Here is an 18,202-nt window from a genome sequence, read left to right as displayed (position 1 = left end):
CAAATGGTCAAAGAATCTGAACAGGTGTGCAGTTTTCAGATGAAGAAATCCAAACCATCAATACTGATTTGTAAAACTTCGAGTTCTATCTAAATGTTAGCTCTATTATCATTATTATCATTATTGTTGTTGTTTTTATTGGGGAGCTTCTGTATTACTCATGTGAGCCAGAAAACCTTCAGGGCTCTGTGCTACTAGGACTGCCTGTCTCCCTTTCATCAATGAAAAATGCTAGACCTTTCCCAGGATCATAGGGCTAGGGCTGGAAGAGATTTTAGAAACAGGTAGCCCAACCCCTTCATTTTATAGATGAGGAAACTGACACCAAGGAAAGTTAAGTGACTTGGTGAACGTCTTCACCAAGACCACACAAGGAGTGATAGAGCTGATATTTGAACTTATCCATGCTCACTGACTCCAGTTCTCTTTGCTGTACACCATGTTGCCAGTATAGTGTTCAAGGAGGACTAGCATGTCCGGTATGAGGGCTTTCTGAGCCCTTTTCAGGGCTGCTCATCTACCTTTGGTGTCCAGCTGGCATGCAGCTCTCACCTGTGGCTCCAAGAAGCTGTAGAATGAACAGCAACCATAACATCAGTAAATCAGGCAGATGAGCTGAACCAGGTTGAGTGTAACCAACCAACCATGAACCCATTAGTGAGTTATGGGGTTGTCTACCCCAAGCATGTGAAGATTCCATTGGAATGGGCAGATTTGAAGAGTTTGCTCCAATGTCATGAAGATGGCCAAAGCAGGCATTGTGAAGTGCTTAGAGGTTTGTCAGACATTGTCATCCATTGCATCCCAGCCATTGCCACTCATCTTGACTTTTGTCTTGCCACTGGACTTTGATGACTCTGAAAAAGAGAGTGACGCTGATGACCTCGTGCAACTCTGCCTCACTTAAATCCAGTTCACGTCAAGTCAAGACATCACCCCATGTCACTGATCCTCTGAAAATGAACAAACAGCATAACTATATGAAAAATGCTCTCACTAATAATTAAAGAAAGGCAAACTCAAATAATTCTGAAGTTCAGATGAAACTGATGATAAAAGGAAAATGGCAAATGCTGAAGGAGCTGTGGGAAAACAGGTGTATTAATGTATGATTAGTGGTTCTACACACTGTTCCAGCAATTCTGGAAAGCATTTTGGAACTATGGCCAAAGATCTATTAAACACTTATACCCTTTAACCCAGCAGTGTGACTACTATGCCTATATACAAAAAAAGATCAAGTAAAGAGGAAAAGGATCCATGTGTACAACAAATATTTATGGCAACTCTTTTCATGGTGGTGAAGAACTGGAAACTGAGGGGGTACCCATCGGGTTGAAAATGACTGAACAAGTTATGAATAAAAGTAATTAAATTTTGTTGTGCTGGAAGAAATTATGAAGGGGATGTTTTCAGAGAAAGGAAAACTTACATGAGTTGATACAGCATGAAGTGAGCAGAACCAAGAGAATAATTAAAACAGTAAGAACATTATTATAAAGAAAAACAACTTTGAAATCTTGGGCTTCCTGATTAACATAGTGCCCAACAAAAGTTCAAGATAATTAATGATCGGGGCCAGCTAGCTGGCGAAGTGGGTAGAGCACCAGCCCTGGATTCCAGGGGACCTGAGTTCAGACCAAACACTTGACACCTACTCATCTACTAGCTGTGTGACCCTGGGCAAGTCACTTAACCCCAATTGCCTAACCAAAAAAAAAAGACAAAAAAGAAAAAGATAAGTAATGATGAAACATGCTACCCACTTCTAAATAGAGACATGATCTCATGTCCAGGTGTGTGTGTGTGTGTGTGTGTGTGTGTGTGTGTGTGTGTGTGTGTGAGTGAATGTATATGTGTATATGATGTGGTCATTGTGGGAATTTATTTTGCCTGACTTTACAAGTTTTTTTTTCTTGCTTTCTCAAAGGAAAATAAGTGGATCTTCAACAAGATAAAGTAAAATTTAATTTAAAAAGAATAAATCCTACATTGCAAATTTGTTGTGAGGATCAAATTATATCAATGTGAAAAGCCAGTCATTCAGTCAGTAAACATTTCTTAAGTACTTGCTGTGTGCCCAGTCCTATACTGAGCACTGAAAAGCCTTTGAAAACCTTAAAACTTGATATCAATCCTGCTTTTCTGGTGGCTGGACGAGAAAGTCAGAGAATTGGTCCAGGCTGTAGTAAAGGTGGTTGTCAGGGGAAGAAACGCATAGGCATTGGAGGCAGGGGAATGGAGGGAATGGATTTTGCAAAATCTAGGGCTAAAGGAGCTGAAGCTGTTTATTATGTTAGGAGCATTGAGATACCATTCTGTTGCCTTTAGTAAAAAGTTGCAATACCCTAAATTTACATTGTGCTTTTTCAAAAGACTCTACATTTCTCACATTCTACTATGTGGTATGATATGATTTTGCCTTCAAGAGCCAAACAACAGAATTCTTGACCCCAGTGGGGCCTGAATTTCTCTAATAAATTAAATGATCAGTTTATCATTTATCAGTTTAGCATTTGAGATGAAAGGTTGTATAGCCATGCAAAGTGCTTTCAGATCCACAAGTATCCACATGGATGAGTTATGTTCTTAGATCATCTTTTTTTTTTTGCCCTATTTTAATATAGAAATTACTGTAGTCTTGATTTCCAAACTATGTAAAAACTCTTTTCACCTTGTTGGAGTATAAAACATTAATAGTAAATAAAAACATATCTGATCATTTTTTCCACTTGCTCCTTGGATCATACGTCTAATGTGGAATATAATTGAAGAAGATAGAATAAGGGAAATGACTATTCTCCCCCTAGCTGGTCACTCAGAGGCCTCACCCTTATTCACAGGAATTATTCTAGAGTTAAAAATGGGCATTTGGGGATGTTGGCAGATGAATCTTTTTTTTTGAGGGGGGAGGGTTAGGCAATGGGGTTAAGTGACTTTCCCAGGGTCACACAGCTAGTAAGTGTTATATGTCTGAGGCTGGATTTGAACTCAGGTCGTCCTGGATCCAGGGCCAGTGTTCTATCCACTGTACCACTTAGCTGTCCCCAGATGAATCTTTGCTAAAGTACAACATTGTTGTTGTTCAGTTGTTTTAGGCATGACCCCATTTTGGGTTTTCCTGGCAAAGATACTAAAATGGTTTGCCATTCCCTTCTCCAGCTCATTTTATAAGTAAGGAAACTGAGGCAGACAGGGTGAAGTGACTTGTCCAGGGTCACACAGCTAGTGTCTGAGGTCAGATTTGAATTCAGGTCTTCCTGACTCCAGGCCCAGCACTCTATCTACTGTGCCACCTAAGCATAATGCAAGATGTATTGGTCTGACCCCAAGAGCAGGTCTGATGTTTAATATGGCTCTAGAAGCAACACATTTCCTATTTGCAGGTTCCTAAAGTTCATCTAGCAGTGGGAGCAGAACCACTTTGGGGAAGAGTAGAATTCATCCCTCTTATGGGGCTCTCCATGTTGTCTGGTTTTCTGTATTTCAAACCAGGTTAGAACTACAGCAACTCCAAGGATTGGAGATGAGAACTCTCAGGCACAGGGTTCTCTAAAATAGCCCACATAGGATCATAACGATATAACAAAACCCAGTGCATGTACACACACACACACACTTTAGAAAATACCCTGCATGCATTAGCTCATTTGAGCCTGATGGCCACATAGAGTGTGCTGTTGGCAACCCCCTTTGACAGAGAAGGAAACTGAGCTTTATTCAGGGGTAGTGATGTGACATGGGAACACAGCTTCTCCAGGTCCAAGGGGAGATTGGAAGCCCCAGGCTCTTCAGACAACACCATTCCACTCTGCTGCCTCCTATTTTTCTGAAAATCTACCTTCTCACCTTTTTATATGATGATAATAACTGCAGCTTACATGTCCATAGTGCTTTATGAAGGACAAAATACTTGCCATGCCATAGCTCACTGGGGCATCACAGCAAGCTTCTAAGCTAGGTATAGGACAATATTGACTTAGGTGCTCTCAGTTGCTATAAATGTTGTCACTAAATTTTAGGGGAAATAAATTACTTTTGATTGAGAAAGGAAGAATTCTTTGAAGTAAAATACCCCCATGAAAATTGTCTTCCTTCCTCCTCAACTCGCAAATACTTTTTTCAGTAGTCCCATTTTATGGACAAAACAACTGAGACTCAAAATAATTTTCTCAAGATAAAATGGGAATCCAATTCCCAGCAGCTAGGTGGCGCAGTGGATGGAGCACCAGGCCTGAAGTTAGGAAGATTCATCTTCCTGATTTCAAATCTGGCCTCAGACACTTACTAGCTGTGTGACCCTTGGCAAGTCACTTAACCCTGTTTACCTCAGTTTCCTCATTTGTAAAATGTGCTGGAGAAGGAAATGGCAAACCACTCCAGTATCTTTGCCAAGAAAACCCCAGATGGAGCCATGAAAAGTCAGACGTAATTGAAACAACAACACCCAAGTCCAATATTCTTTCCATCACATACTTCTTCTGAAGTCATCAAAGTAAAAATCTTTTAAAGAGTCAATGTATTGTTTTAATATGTAATTGGAGGGAAAAATAAAATATTATATTAAAAAACCATAAAAGAGTCAGTGTGGTATGATGGGTGAGAGAGCTGAAGACCTAGGTTCGAGTCCTGCCTCTGACACATACCAGTTGTGTGACTTTGAACAAGTTACTAACCACCCCTTGATGCCTCTTCGAGACTTGAGCTGCAGAGCTGCTGATGATCTCCATTGGTACAGGGACTATCCTCACTGACAGCTCTCTATCCTGGTCTTTTGATCCAAATAATTGTTGGGTGGGAGGGGGTGGGGAGTACATTTAAGGGTCCCTTGGAAGGGTTATGTGTATAAAGGGTGACCTTATTGATGAGAGATTGAAAAGGAAGGCTATGCAGGGATTGTCCCTCCCCTTTGAGCCTTCTCAAAATGCTTTTATTTATAGTGGCTTCCCTGTACCACATGGTGCAGAAGGCAGTTATCTTCCGAGGGGATTCCATGGCCTTGTGTGGGCTTCCCTCTTGGAAGATTTATTGTTGGCTGTATTGGGTGTCCTTTAAGAGCCTTAGCTGGGAATCGAAAGCACTATCAAGACTGACACTTCCTGAATGCTCTTGAGAATGCAGCCGCTAAGCTTTATTTTGCAGCCTTGGAGATATATTTTTGAAATGGTATGCAGGGATTTACAGAGGTCTCATGATTCCCATTGACACTGGAAGGAGTTGTACTGTGAAGTCCCAGCATGCTTCTGGGAAATTCACCCTTCTAAAGTCCCAAGTCTTCGGGAAGACTTGTCTGGCTCTGTAACTAACCTGATAGTGGGGAAGCAGAAGGGGCAGGAGTAACTGATGAATGAAAGCTAACTGATTGCTCCCAAAGTTCACTGTTTTCCTTCTTAAAGGGAATGGGAAAGCTCTGGTTGTTTTGTTTCATTTTTATGAATCTTATGAGTGCTAGAGAAAAACTGGCATTGCCAGTTAGCTAAATATACTGTATCATGAAACCTTAGGGACGACTGAAATGGGAACAGTGGCCCATTACTGCTAAGGTGTTTTATTGGAAATTTGCCGACGAGCTTTCCCAGGAGAATGAGTAAAAACCTGCAGAATGCCCAGCAGTCAGACAGGTTGTCCTCACAGGCAGGCTGAAATATATAGCTTTGCACTTCTGGGCTGTGAGTGAGTAGGCTATATAACAGACTAATGTGCATTTTTACATTAAAAGTACCATATTTCACAAGAGATTTCCCCCCCTTTTGTTTAAGTGTTTTAATTTATATATTCCAGTTAATCGTTCATTAGGAGTCCTTTCTTTCTCGAGTGCTTTTTTCAAAGTTGTCTTTTGAATGAGATGCCACTGGAGAGTGTCCTAATCCTGGCAGCAATACCAGCAGAGGGCAGACATTAAAAAGGTTTTGACATTGGGGTGTGTCTATCTAGGGTCAGGGAGGGTGGTGTTCAGTATTTGAATGTAAATCTACCAGCATTGTTCCGATGGTGGCAGGACAGAACATGCATTATTTGCCTTTTCCCAGGCCTGTTGAAAATCTTGGGTATCTGGAAAAGCTGACTTTACTAAATAAAAGCTGGTCAATTGTTTTCATCTGATATTCGGTTATTTCTACTAAACTAAATTTTAAAAAAATGTAATTTCATCCCCCAAGATTTTTTTCCCCCTCCAGTGCCTTAGTGGTTGTTATGCTGAAGTAAGATGTTTATTTTTGTTTGTCCTGGATGTGCTATAAATACTCTAACCAAAGTTTAAGGGAAATAAATTCTTTTTGATTGGGTGTGTGGAGGGGTAACATTTTGAAGCAGAAAATCTCAATGAGGTTTTTTTTTCTTTTCTTCACCCTCTGCACCCCTCCTGCCCCGTGTATATTTTAATTGTTCAGCATAACATCAGTGTACCCAACAATGATCCAGGAGTAGGATGGTACTATAGTAGACATTGTACTCTGGTCAAACTAGAGATTATAAATTTACTCACAAAGGGGAAAGCAATTTATTACTGTCAATTAGAAGTTAGGATTAAATGTTGCCATTTTTTAAACATGCATAATTTTGTTTACTTGTAGTGTTTTATCAATGTCTTTGCATTTAGAGAATGTCATAATTTTTTTTGAAATGTTTTCCATAGCTCATGTACAAGCATATTCATAACTCACCTGAATGTTGGCATATCTTGCTGTGTATATATAAATTAGCCAGTAACCCCAGCATTATAAAACGTTGTATTAAATGAAGATGAGAATAGTAATTTAAAGCATGTCATGAAGAGAAATTTAAATTTGGCTAGAACAATGGGAAATGTAAGTGTTTTCCCTTGGCCAACCTAGCAGCTACTATAAGAAAAACAACATAATTAGTGACAGTGTCGACATAGACCTAACTATGACATGAACAATATTGATATGAAGTTAGCTACTTTAATCCCTCAGAAAATGCACGATGCATTAACTTTTCCAAGTGAAAGTTTATCCAGAGTGTTTGGCTCTTCCTCCAAGACAAGTGGCCAAATCACTGAAATCAGACATTACTGTTGCAATTTGGTAACCTTAATGAGCAGACCCTTTGGCAGTCTCCAGAGAAGTCAGTGAGGAAGGAGGGAGATTGAATGAACCCTTTTCACTAGAGAGGTAATTCTTCTCAGGTCAGGTTTGGAGGCCTCATAGTTCTGGGATGGGCAAAAGTTACCTGCTGTTACTGCCCTGCCTATATCTCTCCAGGGGGGCTGTAATAGCCAATCGAGTCTCATAGTCTCTATGTTTTTTGTTATTTCTTATTATTTCTGGATTAATTGGGTTGATAAGGTAAATATATGGTAACCTATAAGCATTCTGTAAGCTTTTCAAATATATCCAGTTGTTGTTTGGGAAAGAGTAGTTTATCTAAAAGTGTCTTCTCCCCTCCCTAAGTTCTTTTGTGATTTTTCTGTCTTCCAAAGCTCTAATTGTAATCACCAGTCTCTCTCTGTCATCTCTGTGTGTGTGTGTCTGTCTGTCTGTCTCTCTCTTTCTCTCTCTCTCTCCCTCACTCCCTCACTTTCTCCACCTTTATAAGAACATTGCTTAGCATCGAGTGAGCAGATGATACTATCTCTACCTGAAGAGTCCTCTCACTCACTGTCACTAGACACATTTGGCCCTGTTTGGTATTTACACCAACTTTCTCTTGTTATCTCTCTGCTATTATAGGATATCACTTGAATGACCATAGTGGGATGAGAACCACTGTCCATGTAAACATCAGTGCCACTCCATTAATCAGTGTGTAGGGGTAATATCCTAACAAGATTATTTGCTTTACTGCCTTTCTCCTCTGACACCTTCCTTAGTTATAGACCAGAATGAGGCCTTCATTTTCTGTTTGTCTCTTTAGTGCTTTGGCTCACGTGAGTTGAAAATTCAAAGAATGAGCGTAGTCCCAGGTGTGTTATATACTGGTTAGTTTTGTGCAGAACTCTCCAACTCTGTTCTTAACTGTACAACAGTGGTGAGGGAGCAGGGCTTTGAACAAGCTTCTTAGAGAAATAGCATCTAAGTAGGTGTGATGGGTCTGTGGTGGATATTGGACATACCAACATTAGACATCAATATTTTAAATCATTTCTTACTTCTCTCTTGTTGAGGATGCTTCTTCAAACATAGCTTTCCAGTGATCTTTTTGAATATTATCACAGACTTTCTTTTGTTATGGCTGGTCAGTAATTTTTTCTGCAAGTGAGAATTAGTCCTTTGGCTGTTGTCCAGTCGTTTCAGTCATACCTGATTCTTCATGACCCCATTTGGGGTTTTCTTGGCAGCCAATTAGAATGGTGTGCTATTTCCTTCTCCAGCATATTTTACAGATGAGGAAACTGAGGCAAACAGGGCAAAGTGATTTGCCCAGGGTCACAGAGCTAGGAAGTGTCTGAGGCCAGATTTGAACTCAGGAAGATGACTCTTCCTGGTCCAGGTTCTGTGTTCTAGCCACTGTACCAATTAGCTGACCATACACCACCTAGCTGCTTTGTGTGCATAATTTTGCCTGCCCCTACTCTTCTGATGTGATCTGGAAATTGTAGTAGCCTACAAATGGAATGAACTAAAACTTCCATTTTCATCATGAAAATCAATAGCTTAAATTCTGTGGAAAATTCTCTTTCTTTTTGGAACCCAAATACAGACTAAGCAGATAGACTCAAACTGGAAGTAAAGTATTTGGATGTCCTGTATAGAGGCTACCTTTATTTCATTATCGTAATGTCCAAAAGTGAACAAGCAACATTTATCTGTCTTCAAAAATACGTTTTTGCTAAGAATATTCTCTGTGGCATGGAATCATTTGTTAGATTGAGGGTAAGGTGAAATCTTAGAATATTCTCCGAGTGATATTTTCTGAAATGGCATGTCCAGGCCGTCCTCTGATTCTTTGCTCATGATGATTCTTTCTTCATCTATTCAAAAGGTACTTAGCTTTCCAGCAAATTCCACCTTCTCCGGTATCCTTCCGTGATTATTCCAGTACACATTGAACTCAGTCTTACCTGAAAAAATGGGGGGAAAGGAAATTGGCATTAATGTTCATTAGTATTCTATACTGGAAACTTTGGTCCTATCTCTGAATTTCCCTCACCAGTCATATCCAGTCTGATCTGCTGAATCTACATCTGCAGTCTTTCACCATTCTCTCTTCATTCCCATTTCCATCACCCTAATCCAGTCCTTCATTGCCACCATGTTGGACTATTGAAATAGTCTTGTCATGGTCTTCACCTCCCCTTAATACACCCTTTGTATTGCTACCAGACTAATTATCCTTTTGTATAAATGTAGCCATGGTATACTCCTCAAATGGGTTTGGAAGCCTATCAGTTACTCTCAACTTGGTTTAGCCTTTCTGCTGAGATGGTTTTACCAGGTGTTTGGTTGCTATATATGATCCAGCTTCTTGGAGCTACAGGTGAGAGTTGGGGGTCAGGCAGATAGATGAGCAGCCCTGTGAAGGGCTTTGCAGGATCTCACACCAGAGGTGCTGGTCCTCCCTGAACACCACAAACTGTCTTGACAGATGGCCTAAACCAGATTGAGGGTGACTGACAGGCCTCAAACCCATAGATGAAGTAGGGGGATGTCTACCTCAAGTATGTGAAGGACCCCCCACCCCCAGAGGAGTGGGTGGATGAGAACAATTTGTTCCACTGAAGCAGGTCCTATGGAGTGCTTAAAGCTTGGTCAGGCATCAAAGATGCCAAGGTCATCCACTGCATCCCAGGCCACTGCCAGTCCTCCTGACTTTCTTCTTGCCACTGGACTTTGATGACTCTGGAAGACAGAGTGAGACTGATGCTCTTGTGCAGCTTTGCCTCACTTAAATCCAATTCGCTGGCAAGTCAAGACATCAGCCCATGATGTCATTGGTCCTCTTCAAAAACTAAGGACGAACAGCAATACTACTCACTAATCAGCTGAAGTTAGAAAATTCAAACTATTCCAACTCTTTTGCATGACAGTTAAGACCCTCAACAATCTGTCAAGATTGTTTATTTAAAAAAGACAATTTGCCAAAAAAGAATCAATCTTGATTTGTAGCATTTGCCAATTTCCCAATGTTCACGCTGACAACATAACAATGGACTGTGCAGGTTTGAGCTGCCTCCAGCACCTGCCTGATTCCAAGAGCTAGCAGCTTCTTGAGTATGGAGATTTTTTGTTTTCCTCACAAAACTCAGTTCAGTGGTGTTTTCTGACTTAGATACTCAAGGCAATTTTCCTTGCCTTCCATATAATCTATCTTCCTTCCAGACTGGACCACTCAACCTCTGAATATTTTTTCTACCTCAGTACCTTTGCACATGTTTCCTCTACCTAGAATGACCTTCCATCCCAGTCAACCCCATTCCCTTGAATACTTTAATACCCAATTGCAGGAAGCTTTATTTGATTCTCCCCAGCATACAGAGACCTTTTCCCAGAGACTTCAGATAACTTTTTTTGGTTTGTTTTTTATGTTTGTTTGTTTGTTTTGTGCCTCTAATACACTTATCTTTTATAGAGAAAGAGTTTATAGAAGATAGAGCATTTATTATTTGCATACTGTGTGCCAGGCACACTGATAAGCCCTGGGGATACAAATGAAAGTGTTCTAGGCCATTCCTGTCTTCAAATAGCTTATACTCTTAGGTTTATAATTACTTTGAATTACAGGTATCTCTTACATACAGGGGTGTACTGGTAAATATTTAAGAATGGGCTCTCCAAAAACGTATACAGGATATTCCATCACTTTAAATCTAGACAATTTCCAAAAGGAAGGAAGGAAGGAAGGAAGGAAGGAAGGAAGGAAGGAAGGGAAGGAAGGAAGGAAGGAAGGAGAGGAGAAGAAAGAAGGGGTCCTGGTTTATAGCATTTGCCAATTTTCAAATGCTCACACTGAAAGTTTAATAATTAGCTGTCTGGTTTTGAGTTGGCCTCAGCACCCATCTGATTCTATACATATCTAAGAAATAGAAGTTTCTTGAGCTAAGAGATTTTTGTTTTTTCCATAAAACCCAGCCCAGTGGTCCACTGTCTAGACATTCAAGAAATGTTTGTTGAATAGAGGTCTTTAGGCATTGTCTAGGCTTATTCAGTCCTGTTTATTATCTCCCCATCTAACTTGTTCCAAGCTCAGATCCCTTTCTGAGCTTTGGGAGCCATCACAGTTTAGGCAGAGTTACTTTGGAATCTGGTCAAGTCAGTTAACTAGTGGGAGACACATTTTTAAAACCTATAACATGGAACCAATAATACATGTTGTATCTCCCTTAAAGATTTGTTGTGACACTTCCATGACGTAATAAATGAAAGCACTTTATAAATCTTAAAGTGCCAAATACATGTCACTTGTTACCATGGGTCTTATACTTATTTTGTTCAAGCCGGGGACCTTTTCTTAAAAATAAGAGAACTAAGGTTCAGACTCTGCCTGGCTCACACAGAGTAGAAGTAGAAGTGTCATCTGGGATTCAAACTCAGGTCCCATTTCAGCCTTCATTCCTTGCACTACAAGGTTTATTAATCAGAATGATGCCTCTACTGAAGTCAGACTCTGATGCCTTATTGTGGTATTGAGGTGACCCTGCATTCCTAAAGGCTATGTCAGGGCAGCACAAGTTTGGACACCTTGTGCCAAGGTAGAAGGGCTGTGAAGCTGAACCCAGCATGGCAATATGAAATCTGTTGTCTGAGTCCCAGCCCATCACCATGGTGGCCACCAGATGATTGGTTGATTGATTGATTCATTTTTTTGGCTGCAGTAATTCATAGAATGCCATAGAGTAAGATGAGAAAGCATTGTGATCTGGTCTATGAGGAGGGCATACTTGCACTGATGAAATCAGGCATCTTTTGAAGTATTTGTGTATAAGCAGGAATGATGAGTTTTGGTGTATGCAGTAAACTGCCCAAGTATAGGAAAAGGAAAAGGTTATAGGCTGACTTCAGCTAGGTGTGGCTGCATTGCATTGTAGTCTTTATTTATCGCTAGGGCTTTTTTGTATGTATGAGCACAGGGAGTATCAGCCAGTGAAGAGAGCTGAAATGGCTCCCATGCATTTAAAACAAAAATAAATAAGCAAACAAAAACTGATTAAATCATTAGTTTTAGGATTGTCTCATGAAGGCATTGCTTTATGAAAACTTGGAAGTGCAAATTAAATTTGTGAGGAAGTTATAGGAAAATCAGAGGGTGTAGTTAAGCTTCAATGTTTTTCCTATTCTGGTGGAGTCAATGTAGCAGTCAGATCTTTGTAAAATGCATGGCTCATGTAGATTTGGGAAGGGAGGGGTTGGCACTGAACAACATCCTGGGACAAGTTGTTTGAAGTTAGTTCAAATTTTCTTGTATCTGTTAAACAAAATTCATCATGAATTTAAGCCAATTATGTCATTGCTACTTATGTGACCCTGAGCAAGACATTTTCCCGTTCTGTGACTTGGTTTCTTCAACTGCAAAAATCAGAGGCTGTGAGAGGTGATTTTTATCAGCTTTTCCAGCTCTTGATGTATGGTCCTCTGAACAGATGAACTCTAAGGCCTCTTTCCACCTAGATCCTGTTTTAAGTGCTTTCTTTTTGTCCAAAGAGACTGTTTATTGTGATGTGATTGCTGTCACAATCATACTGGGTCTTGGGGAAACTTAAAAAGTCTGTATCTTCATTTTAAATAGGGTTCTCTGTCTCTTTAAGAGACAGTGATTCATGTTACATCCTGGCAGATTTAAAGTGTCCTTCCCTTAATAATACCCCCCCATGCCCTCAATCCTTTATTAAATATTCATGAGAGGGTGGGGTCATATTTTTGTGACCTGAAAAAAATCCCATTAATAAATTTGTTATCTGACACAAAAACACTTTAGGGTGGAGAGCGGTCTGCCCATTTAGCATCTGATCCTAAGTTGTCAGTAAATTGGGACCTTTGTCTTCCTTGCTGTGTGGCTCTTCAGCAGCATCACTAACAGGGTATTGTCTCTTGTTCATGTTGAGTCTATTGAAACTGAATTATTGCCTTGATTGGAAATGTTATCAATGTGATTTCTGCTTCTGAGTGACTTGCACTGAGGCAGATTGACACCAGTGAGCACTACATCTGCCATGGAAAACTGCATTCATGGAAAACCCAAGTATTCTAGCTGCTTGGGGTCGGCTTTCCTAGCTAGGTGCTGCTGCCAGAGGTGTGAGGGAGCTCCTTTTTGATTAAGGAGAAATAGACAATGCTGGTTGTTTTAGCTGTTTTCCCCAGGTAGATATTGTTGTTGTTGCTGTTGGACAACAAAACCCTGATTTGGTTTCCTAATAAAGGCCAGGAAGTGTGTGTGTGTGTGTGTGTGTGTGTGTGTGTGTGTGTGTGTGTGTTCTTAAAAGTTCGAACTCCTGAAGCTTGCAGGTGATTGCTTCCGTTTTTTAATCACGGGCTTGAAAATCTTCTGTGGAAAAACAGAGGGTCTTTTTGTACGTTGAGTTTTACTTTCTACTCAGCTGAATCTTTTCCCCCTCCCGCATTACAGGCATGCAAATATCAACGAATTGGCAAACTGCTCTTCTTAGGTTCTTGGGACTGTGTGTAGTTTTTTTTTTTAAGGTGCATTTAAAAAAAGTTTCTTTTTATATTTTGGTAAATGTCTTCTAGCTGAGTTTAAAAAGAGGCTCAGTAATGATGACACGGGATGAGGGAGAAGAGAGATAGTTATTATTTATACCAACTCCTGTGTGGTGCTCTGAGCAGCCCTATTTTCACTAGCACACACATAGTTTGGCAGGCGAACTCTTGGGAAAAAAAAAGGTTACCGCTTGGTTAAATCATTGAATGTGAAGTGAAAGTTATTTTCAAAAGACTGTTTTCTAGGAAAATGTTTTCAGGGTTGTTTTTAGTCATTTCATTTCCTTCTGATTTCAAATGATTATTATGAGCTATTGTGTTTGCTGGAGACTTCCAGGGGCAGACAATCTTTTCCCCCAGCAGATTTCTCTTAAAGATTATGATTCTAAACTATTTGTCCGTAAGTGTAGTTTTTTGTTTTTTGTTTTGTTTTGTTTTTGGTGGGGGGTGGGGGTGGGAGATTGTTCTTAAGAGCTGTTTGATTAAAGGTAAGAGTGTGTGCTGTTTGCCAGGCTTTCCAGAGAGCAGCCCTAAGCAGAGGCAGGTCAAAGGGTTAACAGCAATTAACCGGAGTTGCTTCAGAGACAAAAGCGTTATTTCACCTGCCGTCAGTAAAAAAAAAAAAAAAAAAAAAAAAAAAAAAAAAGAGGAGGCCCATTGTGTAGGGGTGTTTGAACTGATTCTGTTTAGAGGCTGGTTGTGATTGGTGGAGCAGGGCGTGGCTGATTGGGTAGTTTTGCATCTTGTCAGCTCCGGAGCACCCTTGCGCGTGCAATCTGTCTGTAACCTGAGGAAGCTCCACCACACTGTACGTCCATACAGGCAGCCTTGGGAGAGCGTCATGGCCCAGCTCTCTGTTTGTGGCAGCTAAATGGAGTTTGGCAGGTTTGTCAATATGATTGATTTGGGGGATTTGGGTGTCTTCCCAGGGTACAGCGTGATCTCTTAATTTTGCATTTGTAGGAAAAATGAGGCTGTGCATTTTTAAAAAGTTGGGTGGGTTTTTTTTTTAATCTGTGTTTACCAACTTGAGTTGTGTACTGTAACTAGAAACAGCTCAGGCAGAATTAGAAATAGGGGAAACACAGTTCCAGCAGGCCCGGCTCTTCTGGGGAGGAAAAAGAAATTCATTCTCTCTCTCTCTCTCTCTCTCTCTCTCTCTCTCTCTCTCTCTCTCTCTCTCTCTCTCTCTCTCTCTCTCTCTGTCGGGGAGTAGTAGGATTATTGAGAGTTTGAGGAAGTATTGTTTATGTTCTGGGTGTTCGACTTTTTATTTAAATTTTTTACTTCCTTACATTTATTGCTCTTTTTTAAACTCAGTTTGTTTTCACCCAGCACAATTTTATTTAATGTTCAGCATTAGAAAATCCATTTGGGGAAAAGAGAAGTAAGATTTGTGTGCTACTTTTGTAGCATGTTAAAAATGTCGTGAGTAAACAGTAAATGTTACCAGTGGTATGGCTGTTTCTTTCATTCTGATAGTTTGTTTCCATATCTGTCTAGGCTATTTTTAACTTAGCTGTTCAAATTTGAGTAGTTCACACACAGACACACTCAAAAAAGAAGTCGGGAGTGGGGAGGGGGGCATTCAGGCAGATAAATAAAATGCACTGTCAGATTTCTATCCTAGGCACTCATTGTTGCAGCTCTTCAGTGGTCAATTTGCCACATGAAATTAAGTGACTAGGGATTGTTTTTGACATTGAATAGTCTTAGGAATTCCAGCGAAATACTCTGATCTAAACAGGATCTAAATGTAGCCAAACTCAAGTGTCAGACCTTCACTACAGGATTTCACTGGAAATGAGATTTTTTTCCCCCTCCCCTCGGTGTGGTGATGGGAGGGAGGGAACCCTTAGGAAGTGGGTGGTAAGTTTAGAGCTAAGAACATACATATATGCTTCCTCTTTAAGATTAACTCTTTCAGTTTCTGCAGATTCTTGCTGAAATATACAACTGCCCAAGTTACACTCCTAATAGTCTAAATGTTTTAGTCAAGTCTATTTAAAAATGCAAATCGGCTCATTTCCATAGATTCCAGCATGTAAAAGTGACACATCTGAAGAAGAGAAGAAAAAAAAAAGAAACATTTAAGTCTGATAACAGGAAATGTGAATCATTCCGTCAGTGACTAATATCTGTTTCTGAGAGGGGGAAAACACTGAGTTAGATTTATTTTCATAATCAGTATTAAGAGAGCCAAAATGATCTTAAAGTTTAAAGCAAGTAAAATTGATATTACATTAAGCAAAGTTTGAAAAGGGGAAAAAAGATTTTCCAGGAGGCTTGGAATAGGAACTTTGAGGCAGGATTAAAAGGTAGTTTATGTGGTTCAGTAGCAAAGCTAGCATACCCAGTGTAAAACACCATTGCTTTAGGATTCATGTGTGTCTAAACAAAAGCAATCCACAGCTTTGTGGATTCTAATTTTCACTCTTCATTAAGGGAAGAGAGAAAATACTGGGGAATAGTATCATAATCGGTATGCTTCACATCATTTAAAAAGTATTTCACCTAAATTTTATATGATTTTTATAGCTGGCTGGAAATCTTGAGTGAGCAAAATGTGTAAAAATGAAAGCAAAATACTGACTACCTACACACAGATACTCTGGCTGACTTGCCCTAGTATGTGGTAGAGCTGAGCTGAAAACTGATTGGTCTGACACTTTATAATCAAAGTTGATTTATTGTTCATTAGTAGTGCATTAGCCCTTTCAGGCAAGACAGTTATTTGTGTAGTGGCCTGTCAAGCAAGAGACTTCTAGCACCTGTCATTTCTAAGTCATGAGATAAGTAACCAGATATTAAGATAATGCAAATAAAAATGCATTGGACTAGGTATAGTGCCACAAGTCTACAGATATTTCTCTTTTAAAATATCATAGGCCAGTATTTATGTGGAGGAAAAACTAGGGGAATACATATAACATATATGTATATATAATGTGTGTGCATGCATATATACACATATAATATGTGTATATACACATGCACGTATACATATATAGAGACATATATATATATATGTATATATATATATATATATATATATATATATATATACACATATATGTGTGTGGGTGTAGTAAAATGAGAGGAGTAAAGGACTATTCTTCCTACTTTTCCCCCTAAGAATTCTTAGAAGTCTCTTCTACCTAAATTCCCCACTGCTTTGCCACAAAACTTGGGTCATTTCTGTGGATAATAGGCATGACTTGTCTTTTACTTTTTTTTTAAACTCATGCCTCTCCTCCAGAGAACTAGAAGAGACCTGAAAGCACCTTTCACTTGAATTTTGTGTTTCAAGGAACATTTCCTTAATGAGACTTTTGGAGGTATGGATTGATAATATAAAAATGTAATGACATCACAGCAAAACTATGATTATGTCGAGTAATAATGTCAAGTGCATTTTCTGCCACTGACTTCCTTCTTAATTCTTCCAATTGGAGTGATCTCATGACATACCATAGAAAACAACCTAAGTGTCAAAAAGAAAACAAAATTAGTCAACTTTTGTCTGCCAGCATAGAAATGAGGATTAACTTATGTTATTTCAGAGCATGGAATGGAGACAATCTTCATGAGGCTATATAGTATATTGTCTTCACTGAATTTTCATTTGACAGGGATTTTAGAGGCTGTGATCTTAATTAAATCTCAACTGACTCAAATAATGCATCTAAAGGCATGCAGTGTCGCGTAACCTTGCTGAGTTGGTAAACCATAAATCATCAGAAAGCTTATGATAGGAAGAATTGGCTAGATTTTTTTTTTGTTTGTAGCTAAATGTACTTTAAAAAACAAAATCCTCACCCTTACTGCCCTGTGGTCTTAAACTGTCAGAAGCAATTGCTTGAACAAAATAAGCTCTGTCATGCTTTTGACCAATATTACAACTTCAGCTAAATTCAACAGAAATACAAAAAAGCAGTGGTATTAAAATCAAAATGAATTAACGGCATTGAATTTCTAGTTTGGTCTGAATTAGTGCAGCTAAAGAGTTGATGGAATTGTTTTTGCTACTAATTTTTTCTTAAAAAAAAAGAAAGAAAGAAAATGAGTCAGTGCTGATGGCCAAATTTAATTGTAAGCCTATGTTGAAATTTGAATGAGATTAAAAAGGGTATGAGAGTAAGCTAGAGAAATTAATTGTATTCTACTAACTGGTTGTAATTATATCACTAAAGGGAAGCTAACACTGTGAGCTGATGGTGACATCTTTTTATGTACAGTCGGTGAGAGATATTTTGTGATTCTGAATGAATGTAAACAAATGATGAGTATAGCAACAGTTTGTAGACTAGGAAAAGAAGATTCTCGGACACTGCAACTGGGGCCTAGAAGATAGGAGTCATTTTAATTGCTAAACAGCATTTTTAATTATGTGCTCTTTCTGCCTTGTACTATTGCTGAAGAACGATAGGTGTCCCCGGGTATTTATTGTTTAATGTGGTTAAGTGTATGATTTTCAGTGGCTCAGGCTTGTGTTCCTCTTCAGATGATTGTATGCCCTTGGTGTCTCAAAGCAAAGGCAATTCCAAATAGCTCAAAGTTGAGAAAGCTCTATGTGATAGCTTGATGCA

General features: G+C 39.4%; 1 protein-coding gene across 10 annotated transcripts in view; it reads left to right on the top strand.

Annotated features, from left to right (window-relative positions):
* Window positions 1-18,202, top strand: part of FOXP1 (forkhead box P1) — a 537,509-nt gene that overhangs the window by 405,061 nt on the left and 114,246 nt on the right. Inside the window, exon 1 of one of the 10 annotated variants that reach the window (XM_021007542.2) lies at window positions 14,287-14,498. The exons of the other annotated variants lie outside the window; for them this stretch is intronic. The gene's annotated coding sequence lies outside the window, so the exon portion shown is untranslated. Of the gene's footprint in view, window positions 1-14,286; window positions 14,499-18,202 lie in introns of those variants that run through there. 10 annotated transcript variants of the gene reach the window in all.

Source organism: Phascolarctos cinereus, unplaced genomic scaffold (assembly GCF_003287225.1).
Source record: "Phascolarctos cinereus isolate Bilbo 61053 unplaced genomic scaffold, phaCin_HiC Scaffold_4;HRSCAF=312, whole genome shotgun sequence".
Taxonomy (NCBI): Eukaryota; Metazoa; Chordata; class Mammalia; order Diprotodontia; family Phascolarctidae; genus Phascolarctos; species Phascolarctos cinereus.
Note: the sequence above shows the minus strand (reverse complement) of the source record. Positions and strands in the feature narration are given on the sequence as shown.